Here is a 27,032-nt window from a genome sequence, read left to right as displayed (position 1 = left end):
CTTTTTCCAGGGACTGGCTTCTTCTGAACACAGGTTCAAAGTGCACGAGACAGTTTCACCATGCCCTCACTTCAAAGGAACACTCGAGCTGTACTTCTTCCATACAGCGTTGTGTGGTCTTTGGCAGACCTAGCACGTTCAACATTTTTCACCAGCACCATAATTAAATGCATTGATTCTTCTCTGGGCTTCCTTATTTAATGATGAACTTTCACATGCATCTGATGCAGTCGAAAATACCATGGCTTGGGTCAGGGGCACCCTACTCCTCAAAGTCACACCTTTGCTTTAAATACTTTAAACAGGTCCTCTGCTGTAGATTTACCGAATACAACAAATCCTGTGATCTCTTGACTGCTGCCTCCTGGAGCACCAATTGTGGAAACGAGGAAGATGAAATCCTTGACAATTTCAACTTTTCTCCATTTATAATGGCGTTACCTACTGGTACGGTTGTCAGGATGTGAGTTTTCTTTAATTTGAGCTGTAATACATATTGAAGGCTGCAATCCTTGATCTTCATCAGCAAATCCTTCTAATTGTTCTCACTTTAAGCAAGCAAGGTTGTGTTATCTTCATATCACAGGTTGTTAACAAGCCTTCCTCCATTCCTGATGCTGAATTAATTTTCATAAAGTCAATTTTTCTCAGATTATTTGCTTAGCATATAGGTTGAATGAGTATGGTGAGAAGACACAACCTTGGTGCACATTTTTCCCAATTTTAAGCTATGCTGTATTTCCTTGTTTACACAACTTGCCTTTTGTTCCATATACAGGTTCTGCATGAGCACAACAAAGTGTTTCACCCCATAGCAACTCAACACACAGCAAAATGAAACAGCACCTGGTCCTTCACGATCATTAAAAATATTTTGTTTGCGCTTGTTGCGGCCATTGTGTCGATCCATTTTTACTTTACTGAGCACTGTGTCCTGATGACATGTCCAAGGTATGTGAGACGAAGTCTTACCATCCTCATTTCTAAGGAGCAGTCTGACTGTACTTCTTCCAAGACAGAGTTTTTGGTTGTGGTTCTGACAATCCAGAGTATTTTCAATATTTATTACCAGAACCATAATTAAAATACACCATGTCTTCTGCTGCCTACATGCATATGAAGCCATTGAAAATGCCAAGCCTTGAGGCAGGTGGCCTTTAGTTATCAAAGTGACATTTTTAAATTTTCAACATTAAAAAAATCATTTTATTGGGGTCTCCTACAGTATATATTCTCTGCTCTAGGTAGAATAGGGATCATGATAGTGGGGGAAGAACTAGAAGAAAGTTGTAGGTGTCATCATTGCTACCCTGAACCCTTACTGGCTCATTTCCTCCCCACGACCCTTCTGTATGCGGATGTCCAGTTGCCTACAGATGGGCTTTGGGTCCCCACTCTGCACTGCCCCTCATTCTCTATGATATGATTGTGTTTTTCTTTGATGCCTGATACCTGATCCCTTCGACACCTCGTGATCACACACTCTGGTGTGCTTCTTCCATGTGGGCTTTGTTGTTTCTGAGCTAGATGGCCACTTGTTTACCTTCAAGCCTTTAAGACCCCAGACACTACTTCTTTTGTTGGCCAGGCATCATCAGCTTTCTTCACCACATTTGCTTGTGCACCTGCTTTGTCTTCAGCGATCATGTTGGGAAGGTGAAGATCATGGAATGCCAGTTTAATAGAACAAAGTGTTCTTACACTGAGTGAGTACTTGTGTGGAGGCCCAATGTCCATCTGCAACCTTAATACTGGACCTATACATATATGCACATAGATCTAGTTCCCATCATCATATGTAAATATATTTACATATGTACATGCCTGTAATTAGACCTCTATGAATGCCCTTTTCCTCCAAGTTCTTTCCTCTATTTCCTTTTACTTTCTTCTTGTCCCACTATCACGCTCAGCCTTCATTTGGTTTTCAGTAATTCCTCTTGGTTACATTGCCCTTGGTCAAGCTCTACCAGGCCTCTTACACCTTCCTTGCCACTGATTTTGGATCACTTGTTGTTCCCCTGTCCCTGGGTTTGTTAACATCACTTCCTTTCCCTCAGCTCTCCCTGTCCCATGTCCCCCTGAAACTGTCGGTCCCATTGTTTTCTCTTCTAGATTGTTTATCCAGCCTATCTTATCTAGATAGACCTGCAGGGATAATAATATGCACAAAAACAAGACGGAACAAAACAAAAGCAACAAAACAAAAAGAACAAAAGTGACCAAAAAAAGAGAAAAGCCTTTAAATAGTTCAAGGTCTGTTTCTTGACCTTTAGGACTATTTTTCAGTGGAGTCTGATGGAATGCCACACCTTTGCCCCAAAGTCTATTTTTGGTATTCCCTCGGAACTCCCTTGCTCTGCTCCCTTTGCTGCTCTGTTGCACACCCTTAGTGTTTTGCCTCAGTGTGGTGGGGTCAGATCAGGTGCAATTACCACACTGGGTCTCCAGTATTGTCCCCTGTAGGGCTATGGGTCAGCGAGGGATGTCTTGTCTTGTAGTGGGGCCAGTCATATAGTCCTCTCTGTGCATTGGCTGCTCTGAGCAGGGATATCATCCTCAAGACTTGGAGGGGCAGGATGTGCTCCACTCTCTCTTCCTCCCCCTTCATTTTCTCCCATATGCTCTGATCAAACATGATCAACCTCTGATCTCCCTGAGCTGTAGCTTCAGTGTTGTCCTCTGAGGTAAATTCTTCTGGGGGGAGTGGTCACCGTCCACATATTTGGGATTGGGGCAGGCCCCTCTGACCTCTCTACTGGTTCCCTGCTTCATGCCAGTATGCTGCATTCACAGCTTGGAGCACCGGGTGGAGATCTTCAACGTTTTAAAGAGGTCCTACCCAACAGATTTTCCCACTGCAACATGCCATGATTCTTGACTGCACTTCCAGGAGCATTGACTATGGATCGAAGCAAAATTAAATCCTTGATAAGTGTGATTTTTTTCTCCATTTACCATGATGTTGTCTCTTGGTGTGTTGTGTGGATTTTATTTTTCTTTACATTGAGCAACAATTCACACAGAAAGCTTTAGTCCTTGATCATCATCACCAGTGCTTCAAATCCTCTCTGCTTTCAGCAAACAAGGCTGTGTCACTTGTATATTGCAGGGTAGTATGAAGACTCATCAATTAACTTAGGGCTTCCACTGTAACTTACAGCCCTTCACAGATTTCATGCTCAGAAATTTAACCTTGTCTCTGGCAAGAAATTAAGAAGTCAGCTACCTGGTCAACCAACGATGGGATATCCACATTTGTGCCTATTCCGAAGAAAGGTGACCCAACAGATTGCAAACATTATCGAACAATATCATACGCAAGTAAAATTTGCCTGAAGATAAGCCAACAAGGGGGAAGCAGTGCATTGACAGAAAGGTGCCAGAAATTCTAGCACCAATTAAGGCAACCAGCTATTGACTGGATGCTTCCCAGAATACAATTTGTCAACAAGGTATCTGTATTCTAGATGCTAACTACAAATTTCCTGCAGGTGGTCCATATCTCAGGCAATAAATGAAAGGTTAAATCGATGTCAGATGCCAAGAATAACAAAAATGTTGCAGGAGGATCTACTGTTTCCCATTAGCATGCTAGGTGCTTTTGCTGCATATAAAATTTTCATATCAAGACGGGCTCCCGTGAACACTTTAAAGATATGGCTGCTAGCTGAGAAGGCAGAATCAAGCTGATAACAAATATCCTATCGACTGGACGTGCTACGCTGGGGCGAATTTCAACAATAAAAGCTGTGACTCTTAGGAGACAAGATCAACTTTTCAGAAAGCTGAAAATTAGCAAAAGCTTTACAAAACTCTAAAAACTATGGAGACGAAAGGCCAACGTTGCTAAGGCTAGCCAGGTCGATGGTATTTTAGCTCACCCTATTCCTACCTCACTTTTGCCAGTTCGTTGCTGACTTTACATTCCAAGAGTTTTCAACCTCGGATGGCAGCAAACCAACAGTCTGGCCAACACTAGAGGGAGCAGAGTTTGCTGGGTCCTTTCCAATAAGCCCTCTGTTGTTATTGTTGTTGTTGGGTTCCATAGAGTCACTTAGGCCCCACAGCTCCTCCACGCACAACAGCAGGAAACACTGCTCCGTCCTGGACCATCCTCACAACTGTTTCTGGGCGGAAGCCCTTTGTGGCGCCACCAGTCAACCTAGGAGCTCCCTCTGCTCACCACCCCTCTACTTTACCCAGCGTCATGTCCTGGGCGCCGTAAAATCAGTCGGAATAAAAAACACTGCAATCATTGTACTAAACAGCTGGACAATTCCACACATATTGAATATATACCAGAGGGCCCAGCAATTTCACATCTAGATATATATCCTCAAAACATTTAAAAAACATGTCAATACTTGTTTATGTAGCTTTAAAGGAGTATTATTCACAATAGTGAAAAAATGAATACTGTGTATATGTCCATCAACTTGGGAAAGTATAATCAAATGGCTATTCAGCATACAATAGACTATTATTCAGTAATAAAATATTAATGCAGTAATAATACATATTATGATCTGAATGAACCTTAAATACTTTATTTTAACTAAAAGAAGCCAGGCATAAAGGGCATGATCCAGTTATTTGAAGTCTCCAAAAGAGCAACCTTCAGGCACAGGAAGTGTGTTAGATGTTATCAAGGGCTAGAGAAGAGAGAGAATGAGGACTAAGAATAAGATTTAATTTTAGAATGATGAAAATATTCTCAAATGGGTTATTGGTGAGGTTTCCACAGTTTTATTAATACCCCAAGAGCTACTGTATTGTATACAGTCCTTTAAAAATGTAACTATATAAGATGTGAATTATATTAGTTCTTTTTGTGTTGTTAAAATGTGTGTCCCAGTCCAATCCCTGCTTCTCTTCTGTACAAATTAGTCCCATTGTTAAGGATTTCATCTTCCTTGGATCCACAATCAATGCTTATGGACCCAACAGTCAAGAAATCAAAGGATGCATTACATTGGGTAAATTTGCTGTACAAGACCTTTGAGGACTCAGGTACGTCTCACCCAAGCCATGGTATTTTCAATGGCCTCATATTCATGTGAAATTTGGACACCGATGATGCATTTGAACCAGGGTCCTCAAACTTTTTAAACACGGAGCCAGTTCACTGTCCCTCGGACCTGTTGGAGAGCCGGACTATAGTTAAAAAAACAAAGAAACTATGAACAAATTCCTATGCACACTGCACACATCATATTTTGAAGTAAAAAAACAAATGGGGCAAAAACACCCGGCGGGCGGAATAAAGGTCCTTGGTGGCCGCATGCGGCCCATGGATCGTAGTCTGAGAACCCTGATTTGAACTATGGTGCTGGTGAAGAATATTGAAAGTACCATGGACTGCAGAAGAACCAACAAACGGGTCTTAGAAGAAGGACAGCATGCTTGTTAAAGCAGCTGGGTAGTGAAGAAGAGAAAGAGCTTTGACAGGATGGACGGACACAGTGGCTGCATTGATGGGCTCCAACATCAGATCACTTGGGAGCACGACAGGGACAGGGCAGTGTTTCCTTCAGCTGCACACGAAGGACTCAATGGCACAACACACTCAATGGCCCAACAGCAACAACAACAACACTGCGACTTAGTTGACATTCTGTCTAAGAATTCCAGAGGAAAATAACATTTCCAGAGTAGATGTATTGTGGACACTGTGTTGTAGGGTGACAGCCACATCGTGACACTCTTGAGTATGCAGCTCAATGATATAAAGATTTAGTAGAAGTCACATGTGAAAATAGGTTCCATCGAAACTCTGTTCCTCATCCTAAAAATCCTATTTAGGGGTTTCTTTGTTCAAGTTTTTCAAATGTCAGAGAAGTTGCATCTGAAAGGTCCCTCAAGGTGATGAGTTGGATAGATCTTGATTGATGAAGCTATAAAACAAATTTGCATGAAAGGGAACAAACACAGATGAACAGAAATAGATGTCATCATATTCAACAAAAAACTTAAATTAAGCAACTACTGAGTCACTGCATGCAAAGGCATGTATTATGGAACAAGTAATGACAGAAGGACTGTCCGAGGAGCAAGTGCCAGGACTCTGAATCTCATCAGGGCCTAGCCACAATCTAAGTGGAAGTAAAAGAAACATTGATGAGCATTGCTTCTGTCAGGCCTATGTGGAATATCCTGTATTCCGTTTAAACCAAATCAAAAGAACTATGCAGAAGATATCATTTCCCAAATGAAGAAACATACTTAGAGAAGGGAAACACATGGCTCTATTTGTTTCAGGTATTGCCAGCTCACTTTCCACAGTGGCTGACTGTATCTATAAGACCATCAGCAGTGAATGAGTTCCTATCTCACCACACCCCCTCCAACATTTGTTGCTTACTGTTTTTGTCAAATGGGCTATCCTTGTAGGTGTTAGGTGGCATCTCATAGTTGTTTTGATTTGCATTTCCTGGATGGCTAAAGCTCAGGAATGTTTTCTCAGGTTTCTTGGCCATTGGGTTTCCTCCTTTGTGAATCTTCGGTCCCCTTTGAGATACTTCCATTGCCTTCTATTATTCGCCAGGACCTCCAGGACGGTGGTGAATAAGTGTGGGGACAGGGGGCATCTTTGTCCGGTTCCCTTTTTCAGTTGGAATGTTTTGGAATTTTCTCCATTGATTGTGACGCTGGATGTTGGATTTTCATATATGCTTTAATGATATTGAGGCCATTTCCTTCCAGTCCTATCTTGAGTGTCATAATTAGGAATGGATGTTGAATGCTATTGAATGATTTTTTTCCTGCTTCCAGTATTATGTGGTTCTTTTCTGATCTAACAAGAGCACTGGGTGGGTGATTCAACCTGGACGCTATCTTAACTCTTTCCCCCTCATTCAGGTTTCTTTAGAGAAAATAATGTAGATATTGAATGGGAAGGACTGATAGATCCAGAAAAATCCATGTCTTACTAATATAAGCCATACCCAGAGAGGCAGCAGGGCAAGCCTCTAAAAATCTTTTCGTTTGTTGTCTTTTCAAGATCAAAATTTTGTTCAATCGCTTGTGTTTTGCGTTTCATAATTTTGATCGAATTAAAATCTATTGCTATGGCTTTCCCATGCGAACTACCCCAGCTTAAGTGCTTGGCAAAGAAATCAGCCTCCTGAATATTTATTTACTTCTCTCAAGTGTTGAAATACGGCATCCCCATGCACTAGTGTATGGAGAGATCAAATGAAGCACACTCAATTCTCAGGCCTTTCCAGCCAAACCAGACTCTTTTAGGGATGTGGGAACCTAAAGATGACTTTATCTCACTTTTTGCTTTTCTGTCTCTGGGGACGAAAGCCTTCGGTGATGGATTTTCCCTATTGGACCACAGCTCAGCTATCACCATTTTTATTGTTGTTGCTGTTGAACTCCTAAATATTTCATGCTAGGAGAGAAGACTTGGGAGAGAAAGAGGGGACCAATCGCATACCCCTCCTCCACCCCATCCCCCAGGGGGATGAACAACAGAAACGTGGGTGAAGAGAGACGGCAGGCAGATAGTGTAAGATAGGAAAATAAAAATAACTTATAAATTATCAAGGGTTCACGATGGTGCCAGGGTAGGGGAGGGAGTATAAAAAGAGGAGTTGATACCAAGGTTTCAAGTAGGAAAAAAATATTTTGTAAATAATGATGGCAACTTATGTACAATTGTGCTTGATACAATTGATGTGTGGATTGTTACAAGAGCTGTAAGAGCCCCCAATAATATTATTTAAAAAAATTTTAAGGAGAAGACTTAAAGTATATGTGAGAATTAAGTATTGAAATGGTTACAAACTCATCCTTTAGGAAGGGTGATTACTCTATAATACACCCCACACACAACGTTTGCCAGAAATGAAGACTTAACATGGACCATTAACTTTTCCTGTTAAAACAAGCTCCCTTGAAAACAGAAGCTGTTTCTTTGTCTATCATATTAAACATCAAAACACTGAGTAAAAGGGCAAAACTTAGAACATGGTTATATGTCATTTAATAAAAAGTCTATCTGTGGTCTAATCTTTATTATCAATTACAATTTCATTCTCCAATGAAAAATAACAAAACCCAGTAGTTTTCAAAAGCTTAACTCTACTATTTTAGGAATGTATTTAATTAAAAAAATTCTAAACAAGATTAAATTTTAGGCTTTGTGGAACATATTAGCATAATTGGTTTACCACTGCTCCCCATGACTCATCAGTTGTCACCTTTATGCTGAGCATTTGCCATGCACGAACTCACTCAGCACTCAACAAGTCTATATGCCAGTTACTTTACTGTCCTCATTTTAGAAATAAGGATAACAAAAATGTAAGTAGACTACGTAGCTTACACCAAATGTCACAATAACATATGGAGTCCAGATTTAAGTGCAGACTTTGTACAATGCTCTCTCTCTGGAACACACGCCTTTGTTAGCCAGTCATTTCAGTATGATAACACAAAAAGTCTAACTGGAAAATACTGAACACACTAGACCTCATTGTGCAATACTTTATTTCATGTCTCTAGGAACACTGGAATCATGAATGGTCGCTGGCCATCTGTAGGGCTACACATGGCTCTCTGGATATTCTTTATGACAATGAATAAAGATGTTATTTTGTACACTGGAAGCAAAGAATCATGCCATTCCAATTTATCAGGATTGCTTTGTACAAGTGTCAAGATTGACGATGTACCTGGTTTCATTATTTAGAGCCCTGTTCTTCAATTACCATGGCTGGCCATGTAACAAAATGTGCTCATGTGTCTAGGCACCCATACAGTTTCTGAATTGTTTTATTCAAACAGGTTTCTCTGAGAAAAAGCATTTTATACTGGTCCCTGTGGATAGAAAGATATACCAATATAAACTTTTTTTCTGGTTTCTTCTGATTTGCATCATTTTTATATAGAAAGTCTTAGACATAAACATAGTCTGCGATGAGTCTCTCTAGTGAATCAGTGAACTTGAATTGGACTCGAGATTAAAAGGCAGGCTTAGGCAAATACGTAGCCTTCTCTATCCAGGGCACTGATTTAGTCACCCTACTAATTTCAATGTTAGGCATTGCATGCATTAAAGGGGGAGAAGATATAATTTAGAAAATCAATGTAGTGAGCGTGAGCATGGGGGCGTTTATAGTCCAGGTGATCATTTTATTGACCCTGCAACATAGATTAGGTGGATATCTAACTTACTTAAGTGGATTACTGACTCATTTAGAGATTTTTTCAAAGTGAATTTTCTCTTTCAAAGTAATTTTGAATGATGGAAAAAAGTCTGTCAAAAGTTATAAACAGCAGTGGCTCATTTTTCCTTTTTGGGAGTCACCAGTTGCTCCTTAACACTGTGTGTTAGACCAGGTTGACTAGAGAAATAAATTCTTTGATTCTCATATGTGTAAGAGAGAATTTTATATTAAGAAGTAATTATGCATCAATAAAACATCCCAGTCCAGATCAAGTCCATAAGTCTGATATTGGCCCATAGTCTGATATTAGCCCATGGATTCCTCTCCAGACTCACGCAGCACATGCAGTGATGTTGAATGCAGGGAGATCAGTGGCCGGTGGGTGGAAAATCCTGTGGATCCAATGGCAATAGACACCTCTCCAGGGTCCTGGCTGCCATTAGCATGGCTCCATGTGGCTGGTCAAAAGGGAGCCCAAGGCAAACAGAGAGTGTGTCCTGCCTCTAGGGAGGAAGAGATGAAGTTTCCAGAATCCACATGAGAAGGTCACGCCTACCAGGAGGCACAATCAGGCTGTGACCTGATTGACAGGCTAAACTCCACCCCTTCACTTTATTTATCAAGTTGACATGAAATTGTGTAAACACCACAATAAATAACATACAGCCTTCTTTCCCATGAACACCAGAGAAAGGACACATTCTGCTTGGAGTGGATAGTCAACACAATTGTCATGAATGCTATCCACCTCCTTGTTTTTTGGTCTCCATGTGAAACCAGTCATGTTAGGCAGCGTAAGGGCTTGCAGCGGGACTCGGGAGAGTGCTTAGATCTATACACAGACTTTTCTTACATATTCTGTAAGAAAAAGCTACTTAGAAATAAAATGCAACAGCAGAAAACCACTTAACTTGTCTGATTTAGTAAAGAGAATAAGAAGGATAGAAACATAACAAAAGTTGCTGAGCACATCCATTTATTGGACATCCCTTTTCTCCCTATTGATATCTCTGGTCCTTTGACCCTACTTCTTTGTAGCGAGATTCCTCTTTCAGTTAATCGGTACAACATGTTTTTTCACCTTATCTTAAATCATCTAAACGGAAAGTTATTTGGAACACCAGGTGATGATTTTAGATATGAATACTTTAATGAAAAAGAAACATAAAGAGAAATATCCACAGTATATTTATTATTTTATGAAAATAAAAGGTTTCAAGAGCAGGGAATTACTTGATATTTTAACAGTTTGGGCTATTATAGCCAAGATGGCAACACTCCAATATTTAAGTTAACTGGAAAGAAAATGAGTTTCAAGAAACAAAAAACACATGACTTGGGGAGTGTATGAAATGCATCAAAGAAATGATCCAACCTATGTGGAACGTCCCTTGGCAATAATGAAATTATAAGGTGCACATATCTTTTGACCAACTGCTTATCTACACTCACACATGTGCAAAGTGCACAAAAATAGTCATTGAAGCTTTATTTTAGCAAACAACTGAAATTAACGTAAATTTCCATTAAACGAGTCATGTTAAGCACTATGGGAATTTTGGAAATGGATAGGAGCGATGGTACCCCAATGTGATGGAAGTACTTGGTGTCAGTGAATGATAATGTTGATATGGAAAAAAAGGGGGGGAAACGGTATATATACCACACATCACAACTTATTAAATAAGTAAGAATTTTAAGGGGGGTGGAATGAATAAACAAGGAAATTGTCAACAGAAATAAAAAAAGAAATGCATCAAAGACATTTTATTTTTCAAGAGCCTACTGTGAGTGTTTGGTGAGCAATTTTCCATTTTGTGACCTATATGTCAAAGTAACAGTGTAGTCATTAGTTACTCTTATGTCATTTGGTATCACATGATACTGAAATTTTGCCTACTATATGCCAACCACCTCTTTTTTTTTTTTTGCTATTTCTTCTTACCTATTTTCTGAAATACACACAAAAGCCTTATGTTTGAATGGACGAGAGAAAACTTCATATGTAATATTGATAATTCTGCTTCATGGGAGTCATTGAAAATTCAAACGACTCTTCTGCCCATTTTGCTACATTAGTTGCAGTAACACATGTGGGGATTCCTGCTGCTGGGGGTCGTGGAAATATGCTGTGCTCCCACAGAAGTGCCAAGCACTTTGGGTGATTCAGGTGAGAGTGAAAGCAGGAAGGAGAGACCATGCCGGATCATTTATTCCTGAGTGTATACCTGTTTACTATGAAAGATTACTCCCAATAACTTAGAGAGCTCTAAAGAATAAGGCATCTATACTATATTTTTAAAAATGAAAATGAGAAGAAAAGGTCAGAATAAAATTAGAAGAAAAGGCATTGCGTGGGTCAGAACGCTCAAGTGGGTGCTTTGGGGATCTGGACGGAGGGCATGGCTAAGTGCCACAAGATGCAAAGGAAGTCTAAAGCACAAGATGCCACTGAGTCTCTTTTGCCTTATAGTCAGATCCTAGAGGACAGGGCAGAACTGCCTCTATGGGTTTCTGAGACTGTAACTCTTTACAGGAGTAGAAAGCCTCATCTTTCTCCCATGGAGCAGCTAGAGGTTTTGAACTGCTGACCTTGCGGTTAGCAGCCCGGTGCATAAAAAGCACTGGGTGAGAAAAAGCAAAGACACATCATGTTTAGGCAGAAGCAAGTCACCACATGATTACTTGAACCATTTTCCCTCTACAAGGATAAAGACTTGCCATACCATATTGTGGCGAAAAGCTAATTCCAACACAATGGAAATCTCTCTATGCGTAATAGAAGGAGCAAAAACTCTGCTGTTAAATGGTGAGCTGCATGCGTAACATCCCTGTCAATAAAGTCATCTCCTGCAAGAGTCCACTGGACTAAACTGGAGTCCAGCTTCTTCGATGGCTCTACTGGTCACAACAACTGTTTCCCCAAGCATTGCCGTCAGTGCCTGCTGAGTGCCAGTGCTCACTCAAATGCTTGACAACCTTTACGAAAGCAAACAAACGTCGATAGCACAAAAAGATTGTTAAAGTTGACACCATAATTACTGGGAGATGTATTCCTCTTGGTTGACAAAGGAAAATCTTTTTTGTAACAATTATGGTTTAGAAATATGATTGTGTATTTCCTGGGCTTACTTACTCTAAGCTTGCTGAGGGTCCCAGCCTCTTCTGGCTCCTGCAGCTTGTAGCCCCATAGCTGGGGGATGTTGGCAGAGATGAGGGAGAGGGGCAGAGGGAGGTGGCAGAGATCAGACAGACTGGCAGTCAGAGGTGTCTCTGCTGTACATTGTGGACAAGAGCCCAGGATTGCTGCGACTTCTCAGGGTGCTTTGTGAAGGGACACTCAAAAAGGCACTAAAGAAATCCTTGGTCATCTAAGAGCTTTTTCCCAACTGCTGGAAACCTGTTTTCTGCCTTCAGCTCTGTCTGTAGCTGTGAAGTTCTCAGGAGATGATTACTTTTCCTCATTGTTGTTGTTAGGTGCCATGAAGTCAGTTCTGACTTACAGAGCTCTCACATGCAACAGAATAAAATGCTGCCAAGTTCTGCATCATCCTCAAAATTGTTGCTATATTTGAACCCATTGTTGTAGTCATTAAGTAACTCCACCTCATTGAGAAATTTCCTTTTGGAAGATCATCTGTTTCACCGAGTATGATACTATTCTGAAGGGCGTGGTCCCTCTTGAGAGCATGTTGAGAGTACATGAGATAAAGCCTCTCTAGCCTCACATCCACGGCTGTACTTCTTCCAACAAATTCCCTTCATCATCTGGCATCATGGCATATTCACTATTCCTGGTGAACACATTCATCCAAAGGCATCAGTTTTTTCTCCAGTCATTCTTAGTCACTGTCTAACTTTCTCATCAAAACCATCACTGTATTTCTGTTTCTATTCTCTGGAGGTTCAGAGCTGGTTCTGGGGTTCCCCGAACCAACTTCTGGGCTTTAAGTTTGGGACTATGGACCTCCTCCCTGCCCTTTTCCCATTTAGGGAGATTATACGTCCTCTACTTTGTAGGAGGGCAAATTGCATTAGTCACAATCGATATCTGCAGTCGGGTCAACACACTCTGGCCTTATGGTGATTGTGTGACTTGCTTCAAGGTAGAACTTTGATGTCACTACCTTTGAACCTCTTTTCTAGATGTTTTAGGGGTCTCATTTATTGAACTCTGGTCTCGAGTCCCTGAGAAACCCCATTATAATTTTATATTTCTTAGAAGAAACTGAGAAATCGAGAAGAAACAACAGGGGCAGGATTGAAATGCACATTACCAATGTAGGAGCCATGTGACCGTTGGCAGTTGGGGTGGTACCCGTCTTTCTGTTCACTGAAGGAAGCCTGGGGGAGAGAGAAGGCCGCTGTGGGTGTGGCAATGGTGAGGTTGGAGCGGTCCACCTTGGGGCAGTTCTGGGTACCACCACAACTCCTGTCCTCCACATGTCAGGGAGTCACGTAAAAGTTTAAGCCTTAAGATTTCTAAGGAACCTACCAGGCACATTTTATCCATGGGCATTTCAATTCCTAGAGTAAGCTACAGATCTAACGTAGGCCTGACAGTATTTTATTTGTTTTACTCTTCTGAAAACTGAACATATTTGGAACAAAACAGGAATATTGGAAAATCATCAACATATTCCTTTATCCACCTTCAAAAAATAATTGTTGAAAAGTTGAAAAGGAGATATCTGTCATTCAAGTAAGTATAAAATTACACTAAAAGAATATATAATTAAAAAAGAATATATAATTTTATTCTACCAGCAAGTTTCAGTATGTGGGATTCACCTTCTCAGCTACCAGTGTAATTCTCCATCTGAAATTCATCGTAATCTAGGCACTGATCTTAATGTATTTTTTTATCTTAATGTATTTTTAAACACAAAAATTCCCAATAAAATGTGAAAGTATACATTTAATTTATATATTCTAGCGGATTTGATATACAATAAAACTTGAAAATAAGGACATTTTTGTGCCTAATTAAACACAGCTGAGAGCTCATTTCTGTTAGTACATGCATATTGCTTTTCATTTAAAATCTGTTTTCCCCACAAACCATTCAATATCATCTTAATTATAAGTTTCTCTCAAATATTTTGGAATTGCAAGCAAAGCTGGCTACCCCTCAAGTGCTTTTACTAACTTAGAACTTCCTTCATATGCTCACTTTAACTAATAACAGCTTTTGTTTATGCAGTATTAAAATAAAATGATATGGAAGACTTGTAATTATTTTAACTGTGAACATTTTAAAGATGAATTACTCTAAAAGTGAATATCTTGTTGTGTACATTATAACCTGCATAAGTCTTTTTACCAAATATTCCTCAAGTGAATATGGTATGATTAATGATCTATCTTGTTGGCTCATTTGCTGTTTATTTTCCAGGGAGTATGAATTTTTCACTTTATTTACTGCTTTGACTTGAAATTATTAATGCAAAACAAATTTAGACAAAATTTCAGAATTAATTTTACTCTTTTTTTCACAGTGACTTTTATAAAACAAGGAACAAAAGCAATGGTCACCCACCAATGAAACAATTTTCTTTAATGGTTTTGTTGGCATATTCTTTAAATAAGTACAACATAAATGAATCAAATGTAGAGTGTGTGTACTTGTTAGGATCCATCAAGTCAGTTCTGATTGAAAGCAACTCTGTGTCCAACAGAAGGAGACACCACTTGGTCCAGTGCCATCCTCGCAGTGGTTACGCTTGAGTCCACCGGATGGCCTTCCTTGTTTTTACTGCCCCTCTGCTTTAGCAAAAACAGTATCTTTCTCCAGGGACTGATTACGCCTGAGGTCTCAGCTTCCTTGCAGGCAAGGATCATTCTGGCTCTACATCTTCCAAGACAGATTTGTTGGTGCTTTTGGCAGTCCGTGGGACTTTCAATATTTTTCTCCGGCACCATATTTCAAAATCATCAGCTTTTCTGCACTCTTCCTTACTCAATGTCCAACTTTCACATGCATATGAGGTGATTGAAAATACAATGACTTGGATCAGGCACAAGTCAGTCATCAGAGGAACCTCCTTGCTTTTGAACACTTTTAAAGAGTTCTCATGCAGATTCACCCAGTACGATGGATGCAGATGCATCCTTTGATCTCTTGGCTGCTGCTTCCATGACAACAGACAGTGGATCCAAGCAAGATTAAATCCTTGACAACGTCGGTCTTTTCTCTGTTGAGCACAGTGTTGCCTACAGATCCGGTTGTGAGGAATCTGGTTTTGTTCACATTGAGCTGTAATCTGCACACATGGAAAGCGACAATCCTGGATCTTCATCAACAAGTGCTTGATGCCTTCTCACTTTGAGCAAGCGAGGCTGTGTCTTCTGCATATTGCAGGTTGCTAACCAGACTTCCTCCAATCCTGAAGCCACATTCCTCTTCACACAACCAAGCTCCCCTGGATATTGCTAAGAATACAGATTGAATAAATTTAGTGAAAGGACACAACCCTGGCACACACCGTTCTTGGTTGTAAACCATGCAGCGTTCCCTGGCTCTGTTTGCACAACGGATACTTGCTTGGTCCATGCACAGGTTCTACATGAGCACAACGATGTGCTCTGGAATTCTCATTCCTCTCAAGGGTACCCGTAGTTTGTTATGATCCAACCAGTCAAATGCTTGTTATAGTCCATGGAACACAATAAACTTCTTTCTGGTATTCTCTGCTTTAAACCAAGATTGTTCTGATACCAGTTATACTATCCCTTGTTCCAAGTCATTTTCTGCACCTAGAATGAATCTCTGGTATCTCCTTGTCAGTGGGCTGCTGCATTAGTTGTTGGGTGAGCCTCAGCAAAATTTTAATTACCTGTGTTTTATTATTTGAGCATTCTGTTGGGTCACCGTTCTTTGGAATGTGTACAAATATGGATTTCTTCCAGTCATTGATCAAGTAGTTTTCTTTCTAATTTTCTGGCAGAGACAAATTAGTCCTTCCAGCGCTACAATGGCTTATCTAAACATTTCTATTGTTATGCCATTCATTCCTCGATTCTTACTTTTGGCTAATGCTTTCAGTGACGCTTGCACTTTTCCCTTCAGCACAATTGGTTCTCGCTCATGTGCTACCTCTGAAATGGAGGGGTGCCGACTGGCTGTTCTTTCCATCTTCCTTTGATGCTACTTGCCTCATTCAATATTTTACCTGTAAATCGCTCAATATTACAACTCAAGGCTTGAATTGCTTCAGCTCTTTCCATTTAAGATACGCAGTCGGTGTTCTTCCTATTTGGCTTTCAAAATGTAGGTATTTGCACAATTCATTACGATAGTCTACTTTGTCATCTTAAGCTGCTTTGGGAAATTTTCTGTTCAGATCTTTGGCTTCACCATCTCTTGCATTTGCCTTTCCTACTCTATAATTCAGAACAAAAATACAGGGTTTCTTCTGACATTCACTTTGATCTTTTACTGTCTTTTTTAATGGTCTTTTTCTTTCTTCATGAATGATGTTCTTTATGTCATCCCTCATCTCATCAGGCATTCTGTTAATAGTGCTCAATGCATTAAATCTGTTCTTGAGATATTTTCTCAAAATTCAGATAGAATATATGCAAGGTCAGTATTGGCTTCCATGAACTTGTCTTAACTTTTTCAGCTTTATCCTCAACTTACATATGAGCAGTTGATGGTCTCTTCCACACTCGTCCCCTGGTTTCATTGTACCTGCTGATATTGAACTTCTCAGTTGTCTGTTCCTACAGATATAGTCTATTTGATTCCTGTGGGTTCCTGTCTGGAGAAGTCCACTTATCCAATCGTGGGGGAAAAAAGTTATTTGTGAGGAAGAAGTTTTGGGTCTTGCAAAATTCTATCATGTGATCTCCAGCTTCAATTCTGTCACTTGGATGGTATTTTCCAACTACTTTTCCATCCTCTTGGTTTCCAACGTTTGTATTCCATTTGTCAATAATAACCAATGCATCTGGATTGCATGTTTGATCAATTGCAGATCAAAGAAGTTCTTATAATTCTTCAATTTCTGCATCACTAACTTTAGTGGTTGGTGCATAAATTGGAATAATGTTGCACTCGATTTCCTGGCTTGGGATCCATATTAACCTGTTACAGGCAGCATTGTACGTCAAGAGATCTTGAAGCGTCTTTTGAGAAGATGAATAAAACACCATTCTTGTTTAATTCGTCATTCCAGCCATAATAATCCATTTGACTTTCTGACTCATAAGAGGCGATGCAAGTCCATTTCAGCTCGCTGACACCTAGAATATCTACCTTTATGCACTCCATGTTCTTTCGGATGACTTCAACCTCTCCTAGATTCATACTTCGTACATCCAAAGGCCCAGTTAGTAATTGATGTTGGCAGCTGTTTCTTTGCATGTTGAGTCATGCCCCACCAGCAAAAAAAGGACATGAAGATTTTGCTCCTGCAATTTGAACTCCATCAAAATCATCATGATCAACTCTGCTTTGAGAAGGCAGCTCTGACTCAGCCATCTTTTGGGTGCTGTTCCACTGGAGAGACTTGCCTTCTGGCAACATCTCTGGCAATGTTCTGCTTCTATTCAGGATGTTTTCAGTATCTGAAAATGCTTTGATGCTAACCCTAGAGTTTTCAGGGGCTAATTCCTCCAAACTGGAGAGCCTATTCCTTCTTCATAGTCTGCTCTTCATCTGGGAGCTCCACTGAAACCTGTACCCTGTCAAAGACCCGTGTGGTATTTGAAATCCCAGTGATGTAGCTTCCAGCATCACAGCAACAATTTAAGCCACCTCAGTAGGACAAAATGACAGACAAGTGGTTGGCATTCTGGCTAAAAGAGCCATATTAATCGACTATATTAATCTCAGCTGATGGCAATTATCTTTTCCATTGTTTCTTCCAAGAAAGAAAAGAAATTAAATTAAACTCACTGCCAGTGAGTGGATTCCAACTCATGTTGACATAGAAATGTCACCATGCGTTGGAAATGTCCCTTGTGTTTGAGAGACTGTACCTTTGTAAGGGTGTAGAAGGCCTCACCTTTCTACCATGGAGTGGGGCTGGTGGCTTCAAACTGCTGACTTTGAGGTTGGCAGCCCATCAATTAACCACTATGCCACCAGGACTTCTATCTCCACAGATGTAATGGATTGAAATCTTGTAAGTTCCATCTAGGGAAGTCCATGAATATTGCTGCCATTTCCATTGCTGAAAACATTAAAGTATTTGCAAGGAAGAAGGCATTTATCTGACAAAAGTTTGACCTGCACTCTCCAGCTTGTTTCCATGACCAAAGTCAAATTAAGCAACAACGGATCCATCCTCTGGTTCCACCTTTCACATTACAATCCTCCGTAATTATCAATGCTTACTGATTGCTTGTTTGATGAATTTCAAACTAAAGAATTTGGTTGAAATCTCAAATTTCTTGATCACTGATTTGTATGAACTGATCTTTTTTTCTAGGTGTATACATATCATCCTATCACGTGGAGTATTTACTTCAGTATATATCTTGAAATATTTCTTCTGATGAAATGTGTGATGCTATCTCTCTTGAATGTGTCATTGCTGCACACAAAAAAATTACATTTTCAAATAAAAATGGCCAATATCAGTTCATAGTAGCTCATTTATGCTGAGGACATCGATCCTTCTATGATACATTTAATTTTGTTTGTAATTTTCAATATGCCTAGTTTAAAATTTTGTACATGCTAAGGTTCAATTATTATTTTTTTTAATGGAAAAAATGGTATTTTGGAAGAACTCACTACATAAGGTGACAGAATTCCAAAATCAAATTACATGAAAATATACATCGCAATTTCTTTGTACAATAGGTGAGGGGGAAATCTGCAGTGGAGAATAGAGGCAAAGAAGGATAAAGGGCCAAGGAAGGAGTTGGGTTGGAGGGTAAACAGCATTTGTAATAGCAAACCCAGATGTCAAGTAGAAAGCCAATAGTTGTGTGTGCTTTGTTTATCCAACCTTCACATTAGGCAACTGGAGGGGGGCTGGGAGAAGACAGGGTGGAATTCAGAATTCTGAATTATTTAGGGTAAATTTCTGTTAACTTGAATTCAGAACCAACTCTTTAGTTCTCGAGGATCATGACTGGGTTCAAGAGCTCTCAACAGCCCAAAAGGTTATTGCTACATCCAGTCGGAGAGATGGGTGCGACTAGAGTACAAAAAGGACAAAGCACCTACTGATGACCACTTCTCTGAAATCGTCATTAAAAAATCAAGGAGGGGCTCATCATGTGTTTCCGCATCTGAAGGAAATGGTTTGAGAAGACAGAGGGATGGCAGCAGAGAGGACTGCACCCAAACAAAGAAGATGCAACAGTGGAGTGAAGGAGTGAAAGGGTTAATGAAGCCTCGGTGGTTTAAAAGGAAATTAAATGGAAACTTTCAAATCCTAATTGCTTTTCATCTGCCGTGCTTTAAGGAGTCTTAAAACTGATAAGAAACGATGAATAGGGAAAGAAACCCTGCTAAAATCTTTTAAGAATATACACGATTCTTATTCTACTACAAGAAAGCATTATTTGGTACAAGGTGTATTTGCGGATGTCCATGGACAGTATATATACTATCCGGATCAAGTTGTGCTATGTACACATCTTTACAGTTCTTCCTGAAGGGTAACACAGTCCATTCGAATTCAAAATGCGTCATCATCTGTAAGTTGGCACTGGTTAGGCTCTTGGCAGCATTGAGACGTGGCATGTTTTATTGTAGCCCAGTTCCAGCCAGTGTTTGCAACGTGTTACAACAGAAGTCCAGCAATAGGTGGGTAGAGTGCACGGGAAACAGAGTCATGTTTCTCAATTGGAGACCCTGAAATAAGTGAAGTTACCAGCTGCTGAATAAATGTCACTCAAAAGCAGTCTCTCGGCTTTTCCTTACACAGCGGGCAACTTTCCTTTTGAATTCTCCATTTCGGTCTTCCCTCCATTCTTTCGCAGCATAGACATTAGCAGGTGAGTCCCCATGAGGGGAAATGATGCCAATCATGATGGTTTCCACGGTGTGGAGGGGGAGCCAGCGTTGTTCTGGCTTTTCATGACCATATTTATCTTCCCCGGGTTCATGAAGAATAGAAATGCACACATCGCCATTTTTATCAATACTTGGGAGCCAGATTTCTGTAATGAATTTCATGTTAGGAGGCCGAAGGGGATAATCTTTTGGGAAAGTGAGATCAGCCTTAAAAACACCACCTTCATAAAGTGTATCTGGAGGACCAATAATGACTTCCCATCAATAAAGATCATTGTCATCTATGAAACCTGCTGAAAAGCCTTCCACTGGATTTCTGTTGAGTTCTGCCAGCTGTCTTCGCAGTAGCAGCGCCGACTGCATCCTCCCCCACCCGGGCCCGGGCTGACGCAGGGGCTTCCGAAGGGCTGGGAGCAGGCTCTGGGGTGGCTGGCGCTGGGTGTACTGAGGAAACCGGGCCCCCACGACGGGAGTGCCGAAGCCGAGGGAGACCAGGGTGGGGCGGCGACACAGGCTCCCGGTACAATTATTAATAGATGTCTGTGGCTCTTTAAAATCATTATGAATCCTGCCCTAACAGAAAATGAAGGTTCTGAAAGCTTTCCACCATCTACCTCATTAAGAGTCCCAGCACTGAGGACGCAGTGCTTCTCTGGGTTTACTTTGATTGCCTTCCAACCCAAGGGACTCATCTTGTGGAACTATATTTGATAACATTCTTCTGCTAGTCACACGATTTTCAGTGACTAATCCCTCAGAATTAGACTACCTACTTCTTGTTCATCTGTTACTAGCCTGGAAGCGCCACTGAAACACATGGGTGACCCTACTGTAACACTGGTGGCATAGCTTCCAGTATCACAGAACCACGCAAGCCACCAAAGCATGACAAACGGACAGATCATATTTTAAATAGTACCAATATGGCACACACACACACACGCACACAAGCTAGCTTCAAGTGAACCAAAGACCTACATGTTAAAGCTAAAACCATAAATGTATTAGAAGAATATATAAGTAAAAATTGTGGACCTAATATTTTGTAAGAATATTTCATTGCGCTCATGCAGAACTAAGAGTCTGAACTAAGTACATGAACTAAGAGTCAGTCTTTCAAATACAGCAATGAAATACTGCATTTAAAATCAAGTAAGGTGTGCATCAGGGTGTATTCACTCACCTTCCTTATTAAATCAATATGCTGAGCAAATAATCCAAGAAACTGGACATTCTAAAGTAGAACCTGGCATCAGGCTAATCAGTAACTGGAGATAGGCAGATGATGCAATCTTGCTTGCCCAAAATGAAGAGGACTTGAGTCACTTGCTGATGCAGATCAAGGATGGCATCTTTCAATATGGATTACAAGTTAATGCAAAGAAAACCAAAGCCCTTACAACCGGATCAGTAGATAGCATCACGATAAAGGAATACAAGATCGACGTTGTAAAGGATTTAATCTTACTCGGACCCACAATCATTGCTCATAAACGCAACAGTAAAGACATCAAATGACACACTGCTTTGGGTAAGTCTCCTGCACAGACCTCTTCAAAGCGTCGAAGCGAATGGAAGTCACATAGAGGACTAAGGTGCACCTGACCCACGCCATGCATGGAGAAGTTGGACACTGAATAAGGAAAATCAAAAAAGAATATATATGTATTTGAATTAGGCGCTGGTAAATACTATGGAAATGATCATGCCCTGCCAAAAGAGTAAACAAATCTGTTTCACAAGTGCAGCTAGAAGCTCCTGAGAAGTCAGAGGGGAGATACTTCATCTCATGTATTTTGGACATGTTATCACGAGAAAATACTTGGAAAATAACATCATGTTTGGTAAAGTGGAAGTTCAGTGAAAAAAGGGGCCAAAACAGAGGGCTCAAACACAGCAATCATTTGGATGGCTCAATGTCAGGCCTATTTTCATTACGTCACACAGTCACTGTGAGTTGGAACCAACTCGACGGCCCTTACAATAGCAGCAGCAGCAGCAGCAGCAGCAACAACAACAACAACAACAACAGTCTTCTGTGCAAACAGAATACCAATCACAAGAACAAATATAAAAATTGAAGAAGAAAAAACAAATAGATGTGATCTCAAAGAAATTAAAAATATATGCTCATCAAAAGTTTTATTAAAAAGTAATAAATTAAAAAACAATAAATAAATACACTACAGAGTGGTCTCATCCAATAATGGTCTAATCTCTAAAAATATATATAGAAAACTGTAAGAACTCAGTAATAAGAAGAATCATAAAATGGGCAAAGGACGGGTGTTGATGGGGGCATGGTTCTACGTAAGGTGACACCGCTGCAAAAGCCTGCTCACGATGAGAACTTGGAATGTTCAAAGTAAGAATCTAGAAGTATAGAAGCAATAAAAAATGAAAGGGAACACATAAAGATTGATATCATACACATTAGTGAGCTGAAATGCACAGGTATTGGCCATTTTTAATCATAAAACCACATGATTTATTATGCTGGGAATAACGCAACCAAGAGAAAAGGTGTGGCATTAATTGTCAAAAAGGACAACGAACAATCTGTCATGAAGTACAGTGCTGTCTCTGATAGGATTATATCTAGCCCCCCTTCAAGGATATCCAATCAATGCAACTGCTATTCACATTTATGGTATGCACCACTAACAAAAGCCAGGAACGAAGATATGAAGAATTCTACCAATGCCTTCCATCTGAAATTGATCAGACATGTGATCAAGATGCATTGATAATTATTGGGGGATGGAAACAAAAGGAAGGAACAATAGTTGGAAAATATAGTCTTGGCGATAGAATTGAAGCTGGAGATGACATGATAGAATTTTGAAAAACCAATGACTTGTTCATAACAAACACCATTTTTCACGACACAAAAGATGATTACACACCTCTATCTCCTCAGATGGAATACACAAAAATCAAAATGACAACATCTGTAAGAAGACATGAGGGCGAAGCTCAATATCAGCGGCTGAAACCAGGCCAGCGGCTGAAACCAGGCCAGCGGCTGACTGTGGAACAGACCATCAACTGCTCAAATGTAAGTTCATGATAAAGCTGAAAATATTTAAAACAAACCCATGAGAGCCAAAATATTACTCTGAATCTCTGCCAACTAAATTTCAAAAACATCCCAAGAGCAGATTCGACAATTCAACACTAATGAGAGAACCCCTGGTGAGCTGTGGGGGGACATCAAGATCAGAGTTCATAGAAAAAAGCAAAAGAAGAAATAAAAAAAGAAAAGATCAAAGTGAATGTCAGAAGGCAATTGGAACTGCTACTAATCCCAGAGGAGCGAAAGCAAATGGAAGAAAGGATGAAGTCAAAGAGTTGAATAGAAAATTTCAAAGGGCATCTGAAGAAGAAACATACAAATATTATAATTAAGTGTGCAAAGACTTAATTAGAAACCCAAAAGGGGAGTGCTCGTTCAGCCTATATGAAACTGAAAGAACTCAAGGAAAAAAATTAAAGCTTTGAGTTGTAATCTTGAAAGATTCTATGGACAAAATATTGAACGATGCAGGAAGCATCAAGAGAAGATAGAAAGAATAGAGTCACTGTACCAAAAGATCTAGCTGACATCCCACCGTTTCAGAAGGTAGAATAAGAGCAAGAACCAATGGTGCTGAAGGAAGACGTTCAAGCTGCACTGAAACACAAGTGAAAGCAAAGTTCCAGGAATTGATGGAATCCCAATTGAAATGTTTCAGTAAGCTGATGAAGCCTGGCAGCACTCACTCTTCTATGCCAGGAAATTTGACTGACAGCTACTTGGCCAACTGACTGGAAGACATCCATATTTATCCACATTTGGAAGAAAAGTGGCCCAGTAGAAGGCTCAAATTATAGAACAATATCATTGATGTAGCAAGCAAGTACATTTTTGCTTGAGATCATCGAACGACGATTGTAGCAGTACGTTGACAGAGAAATTTAGGCCGGAGACAGAAGAGGACATGGAACAAGGAACATCATTGCTGAAGTCAGGTGGATCTTGGCTGAAAGCAGAGAATACCAGAAAGATGCTTACTTGTGTTTCATTGACTATGCAAAGGCATTTGACTGTGTGGACCATAATAAACTATGGATACCCTTAAGAAGATCTGGAATTCCAGAACACTTTACTGTGCTCATGAGGAACTTGGACATGAATCAAGGGGCAGTTGTCTGAACAGAACAAGGGAATAATGCATAGTCTAGAAATCAGAAAAAGTGTATGCTGTATTGAGGGTAGTATTCTCTCACCATACTTCCTCAGTCTGTATGCTGAGCAAATCATCAGAGAATTTGGGTTATATGAAGAAGAATATGGCATCAAGATTGGAGCATGGCTTCTTAACAACCTGTAATATACAGATGACACCACCTTGCTTGTTGAAAATGAGGATGGATGAAGCACTGGATGGCGAAGACCAAAGCTCTCATCATTCAGTATGGATTAGAACTCAATGTAAAGAAGAATAAAACCTTCACAAGTGGACCAATAGGACATCATGATAAATGGAAAAAAGGTTGAAGTTGTCAAGGACTTTGTCTTGCTTACATGCACAGACAATGCTCATAGAAGCAGCAGTCGAGAAATCAAATGATGCATTGTGTTGGGTAGATCTGCTGTACGAGACCTTTTTGGAGTACTAGAAAGCAAGGGTATTGCTATGAAGGCTAAGGCACTCCCGGCCCAATCCCTGGTATTCTCCATTGCCTTGTGGACATGGGAAAGGTGGATTTCGAACAGGGAAAACTGAACAAGAATCAAGGCATTTGAATTATGGTGATGGAGAACAATGTTGTAAGTAAAATGGACTGCTAAAAGGACAAACTGATCTGTCTTGGAAGAAGTATGGCCAGAGTGCTCCTTAGGGGCAAGAATGGCCAAGGTTAATATTACATACTTTGGAAATGTCAGGAGAGACACATCCTTGGAGAGGGATGGCATGCTTGGTAAAGTGGAGAGGCAGCAAAGAAGAGGTTTCCAAGGAGATGGACCAACACAGTGGCTGCAAGAACAGGGTTCAAACAGGAACAATTATTTGGGTGGAGCAGGACCATCAGTGTTTCCTTCTGTGTGCATGGGGTCGCTATGGGTTGGAACTGACTCAATGGCACCTAACAACAACAACAACAACAAGAGCAACAGAAGATATAGTTGTGCTCATGCAGATCCTGTCCCTATTCAAAGACTGTTGTTTGAACAGGAAAATGGAATACTGTATGATGAAATTGGGAAGTATGTGCATCAGGTTTGGATCCATTTACTCTACTTATTCTGTAGCCTGCAGTAGGGATTATATATCAACAAAAGAGGAAAAAACCCTCACAACTCTACTAATAAGCACTATCATGATAAATGAAGAACAGATTGAACTTGATAAGGATTTCATTTTAAAGTACTCATTAAAGCTGCAGTCAAAAAATTAAATGCTGTACATAGATATTCAACTCTGCTGCAAATACATACATACATACATACATTCATACATACATGTGTTGAAGCATACCGGGTGCAAAGTTAGGAAAACTTCTTCATGTAACTTAATACTTTGAGGGAATAAGTCTGTGTGTCAGGGCACCCAAGCCCACAGTCTCAGAGGTCAATTGGCATAACATAGACCACAAAGACAATGGTCTTCTTCCTATTTTGCTGAGGAGTGACTGAGTCTTAAAAGCTTATTCTAAGTAATCTTCTAAAGTGGTCTTTCCCTGTTGGGAGGAAAGAAGAGTGGAGAAAATATAAAATATGTGGAAAAATTAATGAGTCCAATGGATACATGAATCACACAATCATCAGTCTCCACAATGAACCTAGAAACAGTAGATGGGGCCTAGCTACCACCACTACCAACTTATTTGAAATGGACCAAACTCACTGCCATCAAATTGATTCTGGCTCAAAGCATCCCTCTAGGACAGAGAACTGCCCCTGTGGGTTTCCAAGGCTGTAAATCTTTACAAGAGCAAAGGGCCTTATTTTTCACCCGCAGAATAGCTTGTGGGTTTGAGCAAGAGAACCTGTGATGAGCAGGCCAACGCAGAGCCCACTGTGCTAGCTGGGCTTCTTTGGTAGGGCATGCGAGCAGTTTGGAAGGGAAAGCAGATTTATTTGGTTGGCCGTGCAAAGCAGCCCACTGGGGCTCCTGTCACTAAGGTGCTGCTATTCGTGTCCTGGATCAGGGTTCTTTTATTAGGGTCTCCTTGGACAGTGCTATTTTGCACAGGCATTAAAGCACATTTTATCCATAGAATAAGGATGGGATGCACCCACCAAGAAACAGTAGTAAAAATATGTAAATGTCTTGTGAACATGAACTCTATATCAAAAGTTTTCTCCAGACCTGAATCATTTACTCTAAAGCATATCCCTCTTCTCCTTTAAGCCTCTCTACCCTTCTCAGGTGTCTAGTTATTTTATTACTGGCGCTACTCATTTAACTACCATTCACGGATAAAATAAAAGAGGCAGAAGTGGGGAAGAAAAATGTAGCTTTTTCCTTTTCTCTTTCTTTTTATTTTCCTCAATCCTCCTCTTTCCTTCTTTTACTTCAAAACAAAAGATCACACTACTCTTACAATTCTTTTATAATCAGTATTAACTTTTCTTTCATTTTTACAAAATAAGAAACTTTTTTCTCCTTTTTATTTACTAAAATCAGTTAGTTTGCATTAATTCACCCTCTTCATCCTCTTCTACTTTCCCTTACATTCTTTGATCGCTCACCTGATATTTATTCTGAATTGTCTATTATTCCTACGCCACACCACTCAACAGCATTAACTACCCCTCCTCCTTGCAACCCCTAACAACTACAGCAAGAGGCCAAGGAAACAACAGAAATATCAACCCGCGCAAATAA

General features: G+C 40.2%; 1 protein-coding gene and 1 pseudogene across 1 annotated transcript in view; both read right to left on the bottom strand.

Moving 5' to 3' along the window:
- GABRG3 (gamma-aminobutyric acid type A receptor subunit gamma3) overlaps window positions 1–27,032 on the bottom strand; it is a 218,064-nt gene that overhangs the window by 90,816 nt on the left and 100,216 nt on the right. The gene's annotated exons all lie outside the window — the stretch shown is intronic.
- LOC142430595 (ubiquitin-conjugating enzyme E2 G1 pseudogene) lies at window positions 20,032–20,520 on the bottom strand (annotated as a pseudogene).

The sequence above is a fragment of the Tenrec ecaudatus genome, chromosome 17 (genome assembly GCF_050624435.1).
Source record: "Tenrec ecaudatus isolate mTenEca1 chromosome 17, mTenEca1.hap1, whole genome shotgun sequence".
NCBI lineage: Eukaryota > Metazoa > Chordata > Mammalia > Afrosoricida > Tenrecidae > Tenrec > Tenrec ecaudatus.
This window is presented reverse-complemented; position numbering and strand designations above follow the sequence as displayed.